Consider the following 21,434-nt stretch of genomic DNA (forward strand, 5'->3'; position numbering starts at 1 on the left):
ATAGAATTTGAATCCAACTGTAGATTATATGAAGATCAATTGTTTAGTACAACTCAATTATATATATATGTTTTGTGGAAAAGTTAATGCTCATGGGCTCGCATCAATAATGATAATGGAATCAGTATTAAGAGCAAAACCCTTTCCTTAATATTGGGTGTATGGAAGATGGTAAGTAAATCTATGGCCAATAGGGCGCAACAGATAATGGCAGAATCACTTAGCATACAAACACCTAGCTAAGTAGGATGATAGGGTTTAAGGAGGGAGACATGGAATGTTGGGTGAATTCTAAAATTATCCGGTAGTGAGAGAGTGACTGCATTGCGATTGATAATTTTCTTGATACTGTAAGGGCCAATAAAAAGAGATGAGAGTTTACGTGATGGATAAGGCAATCTGAGATGTCGGGTGGATAACCAAACCTTATCCCCTATTTTATAGTCTGGAGAAGGAGATCGCTTACAATCATAGTAACTTTTATGTGTCTTCTTGGTCTGATAGATGTTTTTCTCAACAGTTGAGAAAGTGTCAGAGATGGTGTTTACCAGTTCGTTGACCATAGGACAAGAACTATCTTGAAGAGTATCGTAATGGAAGCTTGGGTGATATCCATAGTTAATGAAAAAAGGTGACAACTTAGTGGAGGAATGGACAGAGTTGTTATACGCGAATTCTGCAAATGGTAGCAGACTTGACCAGTTGTCCTGTGAGGAATTGGTGAAACAATGTAGGAATTGCTCCAACCATTGATTGGTTCTTTCCGTCTGTCCATTTGTTTGAGGATGGAAAGATGTGCTCAGTCTCTTTTGGATGTTTAAGGTTTTGCATAATTGATCCCAAAATTTACAGGTAAATTGTGACCCGCGGTCGGTAGTAATGCTGGTAGGTAGTCCATGATGTTTGATAACATGCTGTATGAGATGTTGTACAGTTTCAGAGGCACTGGGTAATTTTGGGGATAGAATGAAATGTGCCATTTTGCTGAACAAATCAACAACCACTATTATAGTGGTAAAGGAAGAAGATTTAGGAAGTTTGACTATATAGTCGAGGGCAATGTCAGTCCAAGGCCTTTTTGGTGTTGGTAGTGTCAACAAATATCCAAATGGTTTCTTATTATTAGTTTTTGATACGGTACATGTAGAACATGATTTAATGTATGCTTTAATATCATTTATCATGGTAGGCCACCAAAAATTTCTTGAAAGCAATTCAATAGTTTTGTACCCCGGGATGCCCTGCTAAAGGAGTATCATGGTGGGTAGAAATAGTTGTAAGTCTCAAACTTTCTGGAACATAGACAAGTTTATCATGATATAAGAGGCCATCTGTGCTTAATTGTAAGTGTTGTACAGGTATCTGAGTGTCAGAATCCTGGTGTTTCTTGAATAAAGAAGTGGCACTCTCTGTAAGGCCTATTATGTGATCTATTGGTATTATTGTTTGTGGTTGTATTGGGTTTGAGGGTTTTTCATGAATTCTTGACAATGCATCAGCTTTTGAATTTTTGTTACCAGGACTATATGTGATTAGGTAGTTAAATCGGCTGAAGTATAAATTCAAACGAACTTGTCTGGAGGTGAGTGTTCTGTTGGTTTTTAGGAATTGTAAATTCCTGTGGTCTGTGTAAATAAATATAGGTATGTCAGTACCTTCTAATAAATGGCGCCAGTGTTCAAAGGAAGATTTTATGGTTAATAGCTCTTTTTCTCCAATGGCATAGTTAAGTTCAGATTCATTCATTACCCGGGAATAGTATGCAACGGGATGAAGAGAATGTTTTAGTGATTTCCTTTGGGACAATACTGCACCTATTGCGTGGTCAGATGCGTCTACCTCTAAAACAAACTGCAGTGAGGGATCAGGATATGACAGGATAGGGGTTGTGGTGAACTTTTGTTTTAGGTTATCAAATAGTTTCTGGGATTGGTCAGTCCAGACAAATTTAGTGTTACTTTTAGTGAGGTTTGTGAGTGGTTTAGCGTATTGTGCGAAATTCTTTATAAACTTTCTATAAAAGTTTGCGAATCCCATGAACCGTTGTATGTGTTTTTTAGTTGTAGGAGGAGGCCAGTCTAAAATGGTACGGATTTGTGTGTCCTCCATATTAATTCCCTCTGGGGTGATCCCATAACTTAAGAAAGTGATTGTCTTGGTATTAAATATGCATTTTTCTGGCTTAGCATATAAATGGTGTTGTTTTAATCTGAAGAGAACGGTTCTGACATGTTTAATATGATCAGATTGGTTTTGTGAATAAATTAAAATATCATCTAAATATATGACAACGAAAATATCAAGTAAATCTTTGAAAATATCATTGATTAGATATTGAAATATGGCTGGTGCATTGCAGAGACCGAATGGCATCACAACATATTCGTATAATCCATAACGAGTACGGAATGCCGTGAGCCAATCGTCTCCTTGTCTAACTCGTATGAGATTATATGCCCCTCTGAGATCTAGTTTGGTCAAACATGTTGCCCCCTCCAGGCGTTCTATAAATTCAGGGATTAGGGGAAGAGGGTATTTATTTTTTACTGTACGCTTATTTAGCTCTCTGTAATCGACTATGGGGCGTATGGTATTATCTTTGTTCTTTACGAAGAACATACCAGCGCCAGCTGGTGACATGGAAGGTCTAATAAATCCTTTTCTGAGGTTCTCATCTAAGTATGTCCTAAGATAATCTAATTCATCCTGTGGGGAGGAAGATTTTCTGACTCCTTTTTAGAAAATACATCTTTGAAATCAGAATATTCAGGAGGGATGTCACTGATTTGTGTGTGGAGAATAAACTTGTGTTAGTGCAATATTTCGAATTAAACTTGACTGTTGATGTTGTCCAGCATATGTGGGGACCATGTAATAGTAGCCACGAATAACCTAAAACTTAGGGGTATAATGGAGATGTAATAACATCAAAACTGATATATTCAGTATTTGATGATGTAGTTGTTACCAACAATGGAACCGTTTGGTACTGAATGGGTCCAGATGATATCTGGTTACCGTCAATAACTCTCACTAAGACAGGGTTTTCCTTTTGAATAAGTGGTATTTTATTTACAGTGGTAAAGGTTATGTCTATATAATTGGCACTAGGTCCAGAGTCAATTATCGCCTGGGAGGGAAGTCCCTGATTCTCCCACTGTAAAGTAAGAGACAATAAGCAGTGGTTAGAATTTGGACTTTGTAGACTATAACAGTGAGTTAATAATTCCTTCTTACCCTTTCTCTGGCATCCTAAGATGGGACAATCTCTGACTGAGTGTTGTGCAGCTCCACAGTACATGTAAAGATTGTTATTTCTCCTCCTGAGTTTTTCTTGGGAATTCAATGGTCCCCTAATGACACCAATATCCATTGCTTCAGTATTACGAACCACGTTCATTTCTGCGTTCACGTAAACGTCTATCCAAACTGATACTAAGGTTGATTAACCCTTCCAGAGTTTGGGGCATGTCTACCCTGGCTAATTCGTCTTTGAGTGGGTCAGATAAGCCCAACCTAAACTGGTTCTTAAGTGACAAATCATTCCATCCACTATCTTTGGCCCACCTTTTAAACTCAGTAACGTAATCTTCTACAGGTTTTTTATGCCGTTTCAAAGATCTCATAGCGTTTTCAGCAGTTAGCTGAGTATATGGATCATCATAAAGTTGTGACATAGTTTGGAAAAAGGAGTCCAAAGATGATAGGATAGGATCATTAGTTTCAAAGAAACTATTCGCCCATATATGTGGTTCTCCCCTTAAGTATGATATTGTTGTGAGAACTTTAACCTGATCGATCAGTAGGATAGGTATGTGGTTTTAAAGTGTAAAGTAAATAGCAAGCATTCCTAAATTCCCTAAAGTGTTTTCTATCACCAGAGAACAGATCAGGGGGACTAACATTAGGTTCTGTATAGTCTTTTGTTTGTCAGCGATTTCTTTGATATATGATTTGAGGAAGGTATTCTCATGTTGTAAGGAGTTAAGGAGTTAAGAGCTTGTGTAATTGTTTCAACTTTTTCTGTTAGTGTCTGTACATGACTAACTAAATCTACTGGATTCATTATAGGAGAGGCTTGGTAATAATGTCAAATGTGGTAAAGAATTTAGTAGAGTCTTTTATTTCCTAAAAAAGGAAAAGATAGGTTTGTATAGAATTTGAATCCAACTGTAGATTATATGAAAATCAATTGTTTAGTACAACTCAAATATATATATATATATGTTTTGTGGAAAAGTTAATGCTCATGGGCTCGCATCAATAATGATAATGGAATCAGTATTAAGAGCAAAACCCTTTCCTTAATATTGGGTGTATGGAAGATGGTAAGTAAATCTATGGCCAATAGGGCGCAACAGATAATGGCAGAATCACTTAGCATACAAACACCTAGCTAAGTAAGTAGGTAATGAGATCAATTTACATATTTAAAGGATTGAGCTTAAGATATTTTGATAAGTAAAGATCCTTATAAACAAAGTATAAAGTCACATATAATTAATTATGAGCGGTTATTTAGCATACTAATTAATAAAATTCTGAGTTGGAAGTAGTAATCCGAATGTCATGAGATAAATATAAGTAATTGTTACCGGTAAATGCTTACTTGCAAGCAGTAGGAGTTCTCCTTGTTAGTAACATGCAGAGGAAGAGGCTGTGATGAAAACGAGGCTTCAGCGTGTGACGTCAACGCACGGCTTGTAGCTGAATTCTTGGAATTGTAGTGAAACACTGTAAGTAATGGAGGAACGATGCAGAGCTAGTAGTAAGTAAATTCAAAGGCAACTTACTGTATTTGAAAGGTCTTTAAGATCCGGATTAGCTGGGAAAAGGTCTTCACAATGGACTGACTGTAGAGAAACAAAGTTAGGCAGAATTTGCTGAGAAAAGCTATAAGGCTTGAAACTTTCCTTAGAACCAAGTGTTCAGAACACTAGCACTGTGTAAGGAGAAAGATTACCAAGCACTGAATTGATTGTGGGAGGTAACTTTATACAGGTAAGAGGCAGAAGCAGCCACCTACTTAAAGCTATATACACAGGTAAGTCAGGATGTAATATGACAAAAATACTCCCTTTCAAATCTGAAGAAGTTCTTCTCCAGACAGAAAGTTAGAAGTTCCAACAAAAACTCAATAGGGGGTCCCACATATGCCAACGAGCTACTCAGCATGGTTCTGATGGCCTGTACACCACCACCATGAGGGATGACAGTGTACAGGCTGTCAACATCCATAGTGACGAGCAGATCCTTCTCCTCCAACCAATCAACATCAAGCAATTTTTTGATTAGTGATGGCGAATCCAGTATAAAAGAAAAAGATTCTTTTACCACTGGCTGAAGGTGATGATCGATGAACTCAGCCACCTTAGAGCATAGTAAATCCCTGGCAGACACTATAGGTCTGCCAGGAGGGTTGATCAGAGTTTTGTGAATTTTGGGGAGCAGGTATAGCACAGGTATAATTGGAAACAAAATACTCATAAATTCACATTTGTTCTCTGTTATCATACCTGCCTCCACCCCACATTTTAAGATTTGGTCAAGTGATTTTTTTGAAGCTATTGATGGGATTTCCTCATAATTTCTGATAAGTGTTACAGTCCGATAGTTGTCTATATGCTTCCTGGCGATAATCACAATAATTCTGGATAACAATAGATCCACCTTTATCTGCTGCATGTATAATAATATTATTGTCTGCTCTTAAGTTTTGTTCATATTTTAAGTTTCTATCATACCACAAGGATTATGAAGTGGATATCACTGTTTATTTAGGATAGATATTGGGGCATGATGATACTTTAATACATCTGTAAGATTCTTTCTAAATTGGGAAATAATATACATTTATTGTGTTTCTATTTTGGGCTATATATGATATTATGTAGCTGACAAGGTCCGAAAATTGATATAGACAGTTTATACCACCAAACTACGTGAGTATGCTGCTTAGCAGTTTTTAACTCTATTTTTCTATGTTTTACTGGGTCTATACACTTTTTCAGAAAGGCATCTGCCTTTCATTCTAGCTTCCTTTATTGCCAGCTGTTTAGCGGTGTTATTATCCTCGGTGGTTTGCAGCTGAAAGAGGGCGTACATGCGCAACTAGTTGAATAGACTATGACACATCAGAGGGCGTGACTATGATAATTAGCCACGTTGCTGTCCGACTTTCACTTCCTAGTTTCGGCTGATATGACGTAACGACACTGCATTGGCTGACAATACCGGAAGTTAGGGGCATGCTAGGTGTACAAATGGGGCTATAGTGGTGACAGTTAGTTAGTTAGTTAGTTAGGTTAGTTTGGGGGTATTTGTGTTTATTGGATGGACTTCTAACTATAACATTAAAGGATTTATTTGCTACAAGACCGGTGAGTGCAGCATCTGTTTTTTCTCTATTTTGAGTCAAACTGGATATGCTATTTACTTATATGCAGCACCACGGCAGTTACATACAGTTTCATGGAGTGCACCTATTCATTGACTATATATATATATATATATATATATATATATATATATATATATATATATATATATATATTGTATATAGTGTGTGTGTTTATATGTGTATATATATATATATATATATATATATACACATTCAAATGGGTGGAGCCAACTGAGGGTGGGGCTAAATACCACCTAGTCAAAATACTTGCTACGGGGTATTTAGCCCCAGTTCATGTATTGTGAACCCCCATTTGAATAACCCACGAGCCGCCACTGACATGAGGTAGATTGTACATATCTAGATACTTGACAAAATCACCTTCTAGACGCGGGAACAACAATGAAAACAAAGAAATAGAACATTAATTGCCTACACCAAATGACTCAAAAGATGATGATAACAAGATTCTATGAATGCAGAATAAGACTACATTTAGTAAGTTAGTTAGTTTAATTGTTTAACTGTTTGATATATCTTTGTTAAAAAGAAAATGTTCCTAACACAATATTGATATATTATAGGAAGGAAATAGCCCCAACAATTGATTATTAGAGTACATTGTAACAATGGTCACATTTGTATAGGAGAGTGTTACTGGAAGTTTATGAACATTTCTTGAATAAAACAATTGTAGACCCAGTTAACACAAAAAAAAAAATATAAGAAACTAACTCAATACTATATTGAATGTCAATTATGCCGAATTGTAAGAATTGTGAGATGTAACACGGACTGTAATTCTTATACATGTGTTTTATATGCTGTTTTGTAACAAAATAAAAATAATTTTAACATAAAAGGGTGAGTGGCAACAAGTGAATACTGTACCACTGAACCCCTACTGTTAACTCTTTGCTGGCAGTTAACGGGGGAGGCGGGCAGGCTGCATATAAATACTTTTCCTCTAAACCGGAACACAGGGCGAGATTACATATGTGGCGCATGCTTTAGCGTAACTGCTGAAACCCGCGTCGCCCGTAATTTCCCCTTGCACAGCGGGAAATCCAATAAACCCCGCCGGCAGTTCATAAACTGACGTAAGTCGGATAAACTAGCAATGTCCAGAAATCTGAGTAAATACACATTTCTGGAGTCACCAGTGACTTACGGCAGTTTAGAAACTGTCGGTGCCTAAGAAATGTTTTTTTTATAAATCTCCCGTAAAAGTCTAACCCACCTCCCAAAAATAAACCCAACATGTCAAAACCCATATATCCGCCATTACCCCACATCACAACTAATAATAAAAGTATTAACCCCTAAACCTCCAACCCCCCACAACGCAATATGCCTAATTAAACTATTAACTCCTAATCCGCCATGTACCCACACCGCAATCTACCTAAAAAAAGTATAAACCCCTAAATCCGCTAACCCCAACATCGCAAATTACCTAATAAATCTATTAATCCCTAATCCGCCATCCCCCCACATCGCAAATAACTATTTAGCCTATTAACCCCTAAACCGCCAACCTCCCTCATCGCAATATACCTAATTAAGCTATTAATTCATATACCGCCAAACCCCCCAAAACGCAAATAACTAATTACTAAGCCCCCTAACTTAACACCCCCTAAATTAACCCCAAGTAAATTAAATAAAAAAATACTAAGTTACAATCAAAATAAAAAAAACTAGCATTAGCCCTTAAAAGGGCCTTTTGTAGGACATTGCCCAAAGTTAAACAGATCTTTTACATGTAAAACATACTAAGTCGCCCCTAACAGTAAAACCCCCCACCCACCAAACCCCCCAAAATAAAAAAAAGTAACACTAAAAAACTTAAACTACCCATTGCCCCTAAAGAGACATTTATATGGGCAATGCCCTTAAAAGGGCATTCAGCTCTTTTACAGCCCAAAAAATTCCCTAATCTAAAAAAAAAGGCCACCCCCCCAAAAAAAAAGCCAAAGTCTAACCCTCAAGTAGGCAAATAGGTACTCACCGTTCCTGAAGTTCGGCGGAGAAGGTTTTCTTCAAGGCGATGAAGTCTTCTTGGAGGAGGCGACATCTCCTTCCAGCACGGGGACTTCTTCTATCTTCATACAGGACCAAGGCGACGTGGAGCGGAGGTGACCGCGGAAAAAGACCGGCGACCGGGGAGCCATCCAGTGCGGAGATCCTCTTCGTACGATCACCGCCGCACACTGAGGATTGAATGCAAGGTACTCGTTTAAAAATGGGGTACCTTGCATTCCTGTTGGCTGACATTTTCAAATCAGCCAATAGGATGAGAGCTACTGAAATCCTATTGGCTGATTTGAACACGCTGGATGGCTCTGCGGTCGCTGGTCTTGTTCCACGGTCACCTCCGCTCCGCGTCGCCTTGGTCCTGGATGAAGATAGAAGAGGTTCCTGGAAAAAGATGTCGCTGCCACCAAGAAGACTTCACCACCTGGAAGAAGACCTTCTCCACCGGACTTCATGAACGGTGACTTTTCTTTTTAGATTAGGGGTTTTTTTGGGCTGTAAAAGAGCTGATTGCCCTTTTAAGGGAAATGCCCATACAAATGCCCCTTTAGGAGCAATGGGTAGTTTGGGATTTTTTTGTGTTATTTTTTTTTATTTTGGGGGGTTTGGTGGGTGGGTGTTTTTTACTGTTAGGGGGGGACTTAGTATTTTTTACATGTAAAAGAGCTGTTTAACTTAGGGCAATGTCCTACAAATGGCCCTTTTAAAGGCTATTGGTAGTTTAGTTTATATTAGGGGGTGTTTTTATTTTGGGGGGGCTTTTTTATTTTCATAGCGATTAGGTTTAATTTTTTATTTTTGATAATTTGCTTTATTTTTTTCTGTAATGTTAGACTTTTTATTTTTGTAATTTTAGATTAATTTAATTTAACATTATTATTTTTATTTTTTTTAAGTAATATTAGGTTTTTTATTTTAATTGTAACAGTATTTTTTAATTTAATGTAATTGGGGTTAATTTAAGGGGTGTTAGGTTAGGGGGTTTAGTAATTAAATTAGTTATTTGCGTTGTAGGGGGTTGGCAGTTTAGGAGTTAATAGCTTAATTAGGTTTATTGCAATGTGGGGGGTTGAAGGATTAGGGGTTAATAGTGTAATTAGGTTTATTGTGTTGTGGGGGGTTGGCGGATTAAGGGTTACTATGTTGATTAGATACTTTGCGATGTGGGGGTTTGGTGAATTAGGGGTTAATAGGTAGATTGCGATGTGGGGGGATGGCGGATTAGGGTTTAATAGGTTTATTAGCTATATTGCAGTGTGGGGGTTGGCGGATTAGGGATTAATATATTTTATTAGTTATTGCGGTGGGGGATGGCGGTTGACAGGTAGATAGATACTGTGCATGCGTTAGATGTTTGTTAATACTTCCAGGGAGTTACGATGCTCACATTTTCAGCACAAGGCTTGCTGCGCCTGCCTATGTGTGGTGAGGTGAAAATGGAATAAAATTTCTCAATTTTTGGCACGTAAATCCTTGTGCTGAATATGTGATACCGACTTACGACATGGTTCCATTTTAGTTCAAGGGAGTAAAATTAGCGGGTGATGGGTGAAATATATGGAGCCGTATATATGTAATAGCAATACCCTACTAAAAACTGGCGATGCTGGTTTTGCGAGCGACACAAGATATGTAATTGTGCCAACAGTGTTAAGCCTGTGCCTCTTCTCAAGCACTGTGCTGATTGCTTTAGTGGTTGAAAACAAACCTCAGATAAAATGTATTGACTGTGATTAATGTTTTCTAAACTGGCACTACACTTATTAACTCCATACATACTGTGAGCTCAAATGCAATGTGCATTGTACACAGAAATTAAGCGGTCCTCTCACAGCTTGATATATATATATCAATTTTGTTCTGCAGCTCTTATGTACAATATGTAGTTCTCTCCTGCTGCACATGTTTCCACCATTATTATTATTCTGTGGGAATTTTATTACCCACCCACACAGAAAAATGTCTGCAGATGCCCATGTGTAGGCTACTTCCTTTGCCTTGATGATTTAAGTAAGTCACTGCTGTGACAACATGGAAAAGGATTCTCTGAGGTAACTCGTGAGAAGCAGGAAGGAAAGGCACGCTGCTGCTTTAAAGCCAAAATGTTAACCCCTGCTGTTCCAGAAGATTAGACATGAGTTGATTTATTATGCAAATAATCTGTCAAATTCGCAAGCAGAGAGAGATAAATGAAAGTAAATTTAAAGAGACAGTACTTATTTTTTGAATAAAACTGCTTTTAAGTGCCTAAAAGTGTTGTAGAAGTTATTTGGTGCATGTGTTTATGTCCACAGGCTATGTGATTCATGTGAACATAACCATACTAATAGCCTGTGGACTATGAAGGTGCATTGTACTTACCCTGTCAGCATCTTTGTCTACCATGCTCACCTCAGCTGCTAAAGACTGATTCCAGTAGACGGGCCGATATAAGGCAGTGCAAGCTTAGTGACAAGGATCTGGTAAGGTCAGGACAAGGAGCAGCACACAAAAGACCCACATTTCACCTCGGAGGCTGGTGGCATCTCCACACTGATAGAAGATAATCACTGCATGGATGAAAATCCTGTTTACCCCTGTGTCTTTTGTAGGCACTGTGAGGAAGAAATTGGTTAGAGAACCCCTCTCAACAACGTGCAGATCAACACTTCCTTCAAATACAGCAACATTCTGCAGTCCCCAGGGAGCAAAACCTAAGGAATACTGAAATATTTAGGGATTTTTTACGATGGCCACAAGTGCCATAATAGTAAAAAAAAAAAAATGATTACAAAGGGGTTAAATACATAGTATAAGTGCTGCTCGGGACCCACACACTCGAATTTGTAACTGGTGCTGTTGATTGGATCAGTGACCCAAGGAGCACCGCTAGACCCGAGCAGCACTTCTCTATGTTTAAGCCATTTGCAGCAGTTAAATAAACAGTAGGGCAGGGTCAATAATCTTAAAATTAGTGTCCTTTATTAACTTTAATGGCCCTTTAGGGATTTAGTAAAATATACAATTTTGCTAGTTATCCGCTATATTTAGTTTACAATATAAATATTCTATTTTTAATTAATTCTGCAATATTTTAATTATGACAGACACTATAAACAATACGCCCAGCACACAGAAATTATTAAAAAAGTAAAACTATCAGCACCTTGTGCACTAATATGGTTGCTACCCAGCTGGTATTTTACCAGCACAGCCGGTAATTGTTGATTAGTAAAATACTAGCAATTGAAAAGCCGTTTTTTTTTTTCTTTTTAACGACGCGCTGCTGATCTCTGTGACACACTGGGAAATTCATTACAGATCACCGCCATCTGGCACACACTTGTCAAGTTGTCACACAAATATAGGAAAAAGGATGCCTCAAACCACTTCCAAGCAACTGTTGCCCAATCCTGAACTCACTAAGGGAGCATGTGGTTTAAACAGTGAGCGGCTCCCTGGAATTTATATGTTACGTGGTGTTGCCTGAAAACTCTACTTAATTTGATCAGATGCTCTGATTTTTTTAAGAGAGAGAGGCTTGGCACACGTAAATAGTACCTACTTAGTAGGGGTCGCCTCGAGTCTAGTGGGAACACTGACCAGCTGTCATTATTATTAAATAATTGCTGCCCAGGCTGTTACATGGAGGCAGTGCGGCACACACTCGGCTCACGTTTAACACAAAAAGTCTGCTTGTCACCATTGGTGAGGTGAAACACACCTGCTTGCTTACCGGTTCGTGCGATCCTTTTCCAATATTTTCCCAGGATCGCACGAACCGATATGCAAGCTGGTGGGTTTCACTACTTGACGACAAGCAGACTTTTTGATGCCTATTTATCAAAGGTCTGTCGGCCCTGATCCGATAGTGCGGATCAGGTCTGACAGACCTCGCTGAATGCGGAGAGCAATACGCTCTCCGTATTCAGCATTACACTTGTGAGCTGCTGGTTCAACACCGCCCCCTGCAGATTCGTGGCCAATCGTCCGCCAGCAAGGGGATGTCAATCAACCCGATTGTACTCGATCGGGTTGAATTGTGGCGATCTCTGTCCACCTGCTCAGAGCAGGCGGAAAGGGTTATGGAGCAGCGGTCTTTAGACAGAAACACGGGCCCTCAAGTTCCATTCGGAGCTTGATAAATGGGCCTCTTTGTGCTAAATGTGAGCCGCACTACTGCTATGTAACAGCCTGGACAGCAATGATTTATAATGACAGCTGGTCAGTATTACAGCGCTCAGCAGCGTGCTATATAGGCAGCTGAGAGCAATGAACAGGGGCTAGGCGAAATGTGCGTGGGATTGGGAGGCGGGCACAGTGCAGAGCAGGAAATCCTCATAGAACTTGAAGTCTAATCTAATCATTTGGCCGATGCTCTGCTGACTACTTTGCACAGACACAGCCAGGAGTCAGTGTCACTCAGAGTGTGTGTAAGGCAATTGTTAAATTGTGTAGCCTGGAGAGGAACTAAAGGAAAGGTAACGTAAAATGTTGCCATCACCAAAGGTCTTGAAACTAGGCAGCCCCTATTTAATTGTTATTATTATATTTCTAAACCACTATAGTAGGTAATAAAGAAATCTCCAACACAGTGCATCAATATACTGTTTGAGGGATTTCTGTAAAATCTACTATAGTGTCTAAGCAATTAAGCACTTGGCAAGTTGGCATTGGCAGTGGAACTTCATAATCACTATATTAACTTGGATGTGGTGGATGAAAATAGGAATAAAAAAAACTTTGGGCTGTGATTATATATTTAATGAGCAAACTGATACTTATAGACTATTAATACTGTATTATTATCTAGCACATGTGGATCAACTATCTTAAAAGGGATAGAAAGGTAAAAAATGTGTGAATATACTATACATACACATGCCTCTTTTTTGGATCCACCCTTTTGTGGCTCCCCCCTCACCCATGGCTGGTATCTTTTTTAGGAAAAGGTGGCAACAACAATCTGCTACACAACCTTCCATGACTCCCAGAAAACAAGGGTATTTTTCAAAACATTTATACACAGCCGTAAGCTTAGAATCTTTGATTAAATAAAAGTGTTTAAAGTATACAAAAATAATGTAAAATCTGAGAGAGTAGAAAATATTGCTGTATATTAGTTATTTGGTGCTACCCTTCAAATATAATAAAAAATAACAAAAAGAGAGAGAAAATATTAGGACATATGTAAATGTCCCAAAAAAGCAAGGGAAATAATAGCACACGAAAATATATCTTATAGAAACATAGAAATTTCTTTATTGAAATATCCCACATCACATTCAGTGTTTAATCTATTCCACCGGGCTACGGCAGTTAGAGTGACATCTTACAATTAAAATAAAACAACAAGTTCTACGTAAAGCTAACAAATGTCTCATAACCTATGCATACGTATGCAAACTACTAATACCTCAGCCTATAAGATAACCCATATAGAGAGATATATACAGTGTGATGATAAAGAATAATCATATGTTATGTATAAAGTGTCATATCCTGCAAATAAACATAAGAGCAGCTTTCAAGTCCATGTCCCCACTGTAGATGTAAACAATGGCTCCTGAGACCATATAGTGGCAAGTCACGGAAGGTATAGGTAAGTAAAAGACCGCAACAGTTCCTGCTGCACATTAGGTAAAAACCGATATACAGCTTTATGAATATAAGGCAGAAAAAGGACAGTACTTATCTTTCGTCCTTCAAAGTAAAGTTGCGATGGAGCTTTTTCCTGCTGATCCGTAATTCCTCGGCGCGTGACGTAACCCCCAGTGGGGGTGGCCAACTCGTCACTGCAGCTCCAATTGGTTCTTAGCACGTGAACCTGTTCCTATTGGTCCATGAACAACCAAAGGAGAATTAACCAGTCGCACCTCTGTATATCCTTGTCAGGAAATCCAAGATAGATACCAAGCTGTATCGCTAACATAAAAAGTTCTTTGCACACCTTAGTAGGAACAGGTTCACGTGCTAAGAACCAATTGGAGCTGCAGTGACGAGTTGGCCACCCCCACTGGGGGTTACGTCACACGCCGAGGAATTACGGATCAGCAGGAAAAAGCTCCATCGCAACTTTACTTTGAAGGACGAAAGATAAGTACTGTCCTTTTTCTGCCTTATATTCATAAAGCTGTATATCGGTTTTTACCTAATGTGCAGCAGGAACTGTTGCGGTCTTTTACTTACCGATACCTTCCGTGACTTGCCACTATATGGTCTCAGGAGCCATTGTTTACATCTACAGTGGGGACATGGACTTGAAAGCTGCTCTTATGTTTATTTGCAGGATATGACACTTTATACATAACATATGATTATTCTTTATCATCACACTGTATATATCTCTCTATATGGGTTATCTTATAGGCTGAGGTATTAGTAGTTTGCATACGTATGCATAGGTTATGAGACATTTGTTAGCTTTACGTAGAACTTGTTGTTTTATTTTAATTGTAAGATGTCACTCTAACTGCCGTAGCCCGGTGGAATAGATTAAACACTGAATGTGATGTGGGATATTTCAATAAAGAAATTGGATGTTTCTATAAGATATATTTTCGTGTGCTATTATTTCCCTTGCTTTTTTGGGACATTTACATATGTCCTAATATTTTCTCTCTCTTTTTGCTATTTTTGATTGTGTTTATAGTATAGTACACATGTTTCAGGTTAAGCAAATGTTTCAGATTTACTTGAGCACAAGTCTAGGAATGATTTTTTAGCAAGACTGTTCATCCCATTTATTTGTGGAATATGCAATGAAGCCCTTTAAGTGCATTGCAATTGGTTCCCCCTTAGTAAAATCGCACATTGCTGTCTGAAAAATTATGTGCAGGACTTGCTTGTCTGCCCATCCTATTCTACTGCTTCAAGAAATTGCAAAACACATTGTACCAGTTTGCATTGCAAAATATCTGTATAAGAAGAAATGTGTTAAAACCATTTAAAAGCCTGGTGTGATTCATGTACCCAATATCCTTTCATGTTTTCAGTTCTGGACCAATGTTAAAACTTCTCAATATTTAAAGGGACATTAAACTCAAAGGGACCCATTTATCAAAGCGTCAATATAGACGCATTCGATGTGGTTAATACACTCTCCAGACATCGCTGATGTGAATCTACATTCAATGGTCTTATTTATCAACACGTCTGTCAAACTAACAGCGAATAGCATCAGACAGTTGATAAATAAGAAGCATCGATGTAGCAGATATCCTTAATTATAAAATCATCTACCCTGAATGTCCATCAGATGAAGACATTTTTGTCTTCTTTTTGCAACTTAATTTATACTGTTTCATTCCTGTCCATGAACAAGCACATTTCTTCAAAGCTAATCTTTTTTTTCCCTTTGAGTATGATGGAGCCTGGAAGTAAGTATAAATGAGACACTTAAGGCATTTTGCACAAAAGCAGACAGCGTAATAGTGACTTTATAGTGTGACATTGTTTTATTTTTCTTAAACATGTTACTGGGGATTACTTTTTTATTTTAAAGACTGTGTGAACAATTGGTTCTCTATAACTATCTCATTGCTGCCTTCTCTGGGTTAAAATGTATATTTTTTCTGGGTTTGTGTATCTACGTTCTATGCACTTAGGCAGGGCCGGTGCTAGGATTTTTGGCCACACAGGCGAGGATACATTTTGCCGCCCCCCTTCCTGATTACAAACTGTTACAGAGATGTGCTAACAAAACCTACAGATAACTAATGTATCTATAATTATAGAGATTCTAATTTCCCATTTGGGTGTTTATGTGTGTGTGCCAGTGTTTGAGTAGTGAATGAATGTATGTATGTATGTATGTATGTATGTGTGTGTGCAGACATGCGTGTGTGTGTGTGTGTGTGTGTAGGCATGCCTGTATGTGTGTGTCTGTTTTTATGTGTGTATGTCTGTCTATCTGTGCATGTGTGTGAATGTATGTGTTTGTATTTAAGTGTGTGTATGTAAGTGTATGTTAGTGTGTGTATGTAAGTGTGTGTGTACGTGTGTGTGTATGTGTGTGTGTGTGTGTGTGTAATGGTGTGTGAGTGTATGCGTGTATGTTTGTAGTGTGTGAATGTGTATGTATGTGTTTGTATGCAAGTGTGTGTGTGTGTGTGTAATGGTGCATATGTGTGTGAGTAGTATATGTGTGTATGTATGGGTGTGTGGGTGTGTATGTTATTATATGTAAATGTATGTATGTATGTTTGTATGTATGTATGTATGTGTGTGGGGGGTGCATTAGGACAAGCACATTGAACTAATGTAAGCCACGTTGAATAATTATACACCTGGAGCATTAACAGAACATACTACACAAACGCATATTAAAAACTTTTAACCACAGGGACGCAGCTAGTATGGACCAATATATATAACAGAAGGCAGGTAGCCACTTGCCAAACTTCAGTTCATAATTATCACCAGTCACTAACAATTCCACGCCTGGGCTGCCCGGCCGCACTTGCTCTGCCGCCGTTGGCCAGGGTTGCCAGGTGTCCTCCACAAAAATACTGGACACCAAAGCTAAGAACTGGAGGGATGCAGCGGTGGGGTATTAAAAGAATTATATACACACCCATGGGAGATTTATATATATTTATAGTTATTAAAAACAATAGATACACAAACACACACACACACACATGGAAAACATTTACCATTTAAGGGGAAAAACTAGCCCAAAATTTTAATAGAAAATTTAGATAAATATATTAATTTTACTATAAAACCCCCAAAAAAGAGATACAATTAAAATATTAACCCTCCTTTTGAGGATGAATAGACCATTTAACATTTTATTGCAGTGTTTAAATAATTAAAGGTGTTTGCATAAAATTATATTATTATTAATATTATTATTATAATAAGTAAACTTGGAGATCAATTATTTAAGCACTTGACTGCCTGAGAGGGCTGCACATCTACTACTACATAAGGTATGACAGCCCTCTATGGTGAGCAAGGGGTTAAATACTTTGATTTCCTAGACTAAAGTAATGACAAGGAATACACAAACTGTAGTAAGGTTCACAGCCTGGCTCTTACATTATAGAAAAAGCAGGGCAGGAAGGTGTAGGTCAGTTGCAGGCAGCTAATATGTCAGGGAGCACAGATGCTTAAAAAAAAACAAAAAAAAAACGAGCAGACATTCCACGCTGCTGGCTTCCTTATCCTCCTTCCCCCATTAATTTATTGTTTCTCTCTATAAGTTGACTGTTGAAGACGCCCCTCCTATGTGGCATGGACAGAGACCTGTTAGCTTTAATGTCTCTGAAAGTGAGTAACAACATACACGGTAGTTCCCTATCAACCCCATGCACTCTTCCTGAACAAAAGGTGGAAGAAATCGGATAGGCAGAATTGCAGAGAGCTAAAACAATTGTGCACACATTAAAAACTGTCAGTTTTTTTTTACTGAAAACGGACTGTCCGGTCAAATCCCTGAACCTGGCAACCCTTGGCCCCTGTGTGCTGTGTCACTCACTCTTACACACACAAAACCCTGTCCTCATCGTGGAAAGCTCATGTAGCCTAGTAAGTTGCAGGCTTGCAGCCAGGGACGCAGATAGATTAATGCTGCTGACTGAGCTGTGTCATGAATCCTCCTGTGTGTGCGCACCCTACAGGCAGCCGCGGCGCATGACAACAAACATTTTTACTCACACTTTCAGCCTCAGGCAGATCCACCTCGGCGCCTCCTGCTCTCGGCGCCCCCCTGCTGGGGACACCCTAAGGCAGGTGCCTATGCTGCCTTACACAAGCGCCGGCCCTGCACTTAGGGTAAAAACAAAATAAAACTCATTTTTATATTCTGCTAGACTGAAGTCAACAAAGCTGTAAATTGCCATTTTTAGTCTCACAATTAGGGTTGTCAGGTTATATATATATATATATATATATATATATATATATATATATATATATATACAGTATATATTAAATATATATTATTACTTCTTTTTTTTGTGTGGGTGATATTAAATATAAGCGAACTGGTCTGAGAGACAAACATGCCACATACCTCATTGTTTAAAAGCTTGACTAGGTCTGATCTAATCTCAGACAGTCAATGTCACACACTGAGGTGACAAATTGCTGCTGACTGAGTGAACGACATGCACACTCAGAATCACACAGCATCAGCATTCAGCAGCCAGCTAACAGCGCAGCCTGCAGGTCTTCTTGCTGACGTGACGTCACAAGAGTGATCACGTGACGTCCGTCCGACAGACTCAGTCAGTGCAAGCTGTGCGACTGTGGCTGTGCCCAACAGAAGTCTGGCCACAGCTTTTTATTGGGTGCCGAACTGCCGGTTGGTAGTGAGACATGAGCTGGGACTATGGGAGGGAACTTGGAAGCGCGGATCATGTAAAAAAAAAATTCAAACAGACAGTGTGACTGTCTAAGAGGTTTGTCCGGACTCATAGAGGTTTTTTTGGACTCATATTACCCAGACATCCCAACCTGCAAAAACTAATTTCAGGGAGGTGGCTTCACCCGCTACTGCCCCGCCACGCCCCCTCCCAGTTATATATTGGACACCTTGAAACCCTAAATAAGATAGAGACTTATTATTAAAGGGACAGTCTACACCTTAGTCATCTTAAAGTCTTACCTTAGATTGAGCTGCAAATAGCGTACTGCACCCTTTCTATATCATGCAGCAGGAAATGGTGTTTCTAGCCAGTTTGAAATGGCTGCCAAGCTCAGCCCACTGATGACATCATGATCTGGGCTGCATATGGCATCCAATCAAAAAAGGCTCACTAGTTGGATTCAACAGACTGTCAATGCTAGTCAGCAGAGTGCATAGATGCAGCCCAGATTGTGATGTCATCAGTGGGCTGAGCTTGGCAGCCATTTCAAACTGGCCAGAAACAATATTCATTTTAAAATAACTTTTTTACTGTTCCTGCTGTGTGATATAGAAAAGGTGCAGAAGGCTATTTGCAGCTTAATCTAAGGTAACTCTTTAAGATGACTAAGGTGTATACTGTCCCTTTAAAGTAGCTTCCCACTGAAGTCACATTCAAAAAGTAGCTTTATTGCACAACCACATACAACAAACCTATTTTCCAGTGATCGTACGCTTGTTGAATGCTTAAATATTTTAGAATATGAAGTTTAATTACGTGCAGTAAATAAGGTAGTATTTGTGTTTTATTTTATTAAAATCAGTGGGGGCTTTTCGGCTACTGATGCATGCTTTGAGGGTTCTATAACGTCCCAGCAACTAAAGGCATTCCTTAAAGAAACACTTTTCCGGATTTGAGCCACATTGGATCATGGTACTTGGAGTTTCAGGGAGTTTGCATTCCATTTGCTGGCATCAGGGAGCCGCTATTACAATCAGGGAGACTCCCTGAACTTCAGGGAGAGTTGGGATGTCTGTATTACCGGGCAGTGATCGAAAATACCGGACTGTCCGGCCAAATACCAGACACCTGGCAACCCTACTCCACCCTACTTACAATGTCAGTGCCAGTGACTAGAATTTCTGATTCCAATTCAAAACAACTTACTTCAATAGACACACTGAGGCCCATTTATCAAGCTCTGAATGGAGCTTGAGGGCCCGTGTTTCTGGCGAGTCTTCAGACTTGCCAGAAACGCAAGTTATAGAGCAGCGGTCTAAAGACCGCTACTCCATATCCTGTCTGCCTGCTTTGATGAGGCTGACAGAGATTGCCACAATTCAACCCGATCGGGTACAATCGGGTTGATTGTCATCCCCCTGCTGGCGGCCGATTGGCCGCAAATCTGCAAGGGCGGCATTGCACCAGCACCTCACAAGAGCTGCTGGTGCAATGCTGAATACGGAGAGCATATTGCTCTCCGCATTCAGCGAGGTCCGACAGACCTTTTATAAATAGGCCTCATTGTCTATTTTAGCGCACACCCATATGCAATTATATTTTTATTAATTTGTTTATGGAATGTTTATGTTTTGAAAATAGCAATTTGTACTGAAATTAACAATAGTACAGAAGACTGATACATAATGCACAGCTGATCTATTTTTAGTGCTACTACCCTTTTTTTCTTTATCATCACTAAAACACGCTAAATGTTGTTGAAACTGTTCAGTTCTGTATCATTATTATGGCAAGTCAGACAGCAGTCCTGTAAAAATGGTAGAGGCCACACTGATCTGTACCTGTTCCTTTTTGGGTGCAGTACAGAAGTGCCAGGTGCACACGGTTTCCCTTTAACAGTGGTTTTATACACAGAGAAGGGTTAGTTAAAAAAAAACTGCTGTTGTAAAATAAACAATTATTATGACCCTGTAATCTCATTTTGTGTCACTTTTTTAGGTACAAAAATCGCCTACACAATGAATAATTCTAGTGATTTTAATCATCAATGTTTACATAAAAAACCACAAGACGACTAATGACAATACATTTGTATTTCTGCAAATCAGGTTATTGTATTTTAGAGAAGGAAAAGGCAGAATGACAAATGCATCATGTGCTTCCAAAAAGCTTCAGATTTATCCTACAGGCTTGCGGGTTTAAGAACAGCTACTGGTATAAATATATTCCAGTAACTTGAGTTGTGGGCTTGGTTACTGATTCATTCAGCATGCTGAGGAGGAACCAGCGCTAACACACATAACAGCTCTGAGTAATAATAATAATAATAATAATAATAATAATATATGCCCCCAGGAGTTCTATCCTTCAGTTTTCCATATGGTAAAATGAATAGATGTCAGTTTTTATGTTATTCTAAACATATAAAAATTGTGCAAACTTTAAAAATATTTGTAATCAATCTTTGCATCTACCCCTGTATGATCTACCAGGTATTCTAAGCTAAAAGGGATACTTCTGTTCAAACTACTCTGGTATTATATAGTCCAAAATAATATGCTAAGCTTGTATGCAACCAACTTGCTGTCAAAAAGCAGTACCATTCTCTAATAGTGATGTCGCGAACCTAAAAATTTCGGTTCGCGAACGGCGGACTCAAACTTCCGCTACTGTTCGCGAAGCCATTGACTTCAATAGGCAGG

Source organism: Bombina bombina, chromosome 4 (assembly GCF_027579735.1).
Source record: "Bombina bombina isolate aBomBom1 chromosome 4, aBomBom1.pri, whole genome shotgun sequence".
In the NCBI taxonomy this organism is placed as follows: Eukaryota; Metazoa; Chordata; class Amphibia; order Anura; family Bombinatoridae; genus Bombina; species Bombina bombina.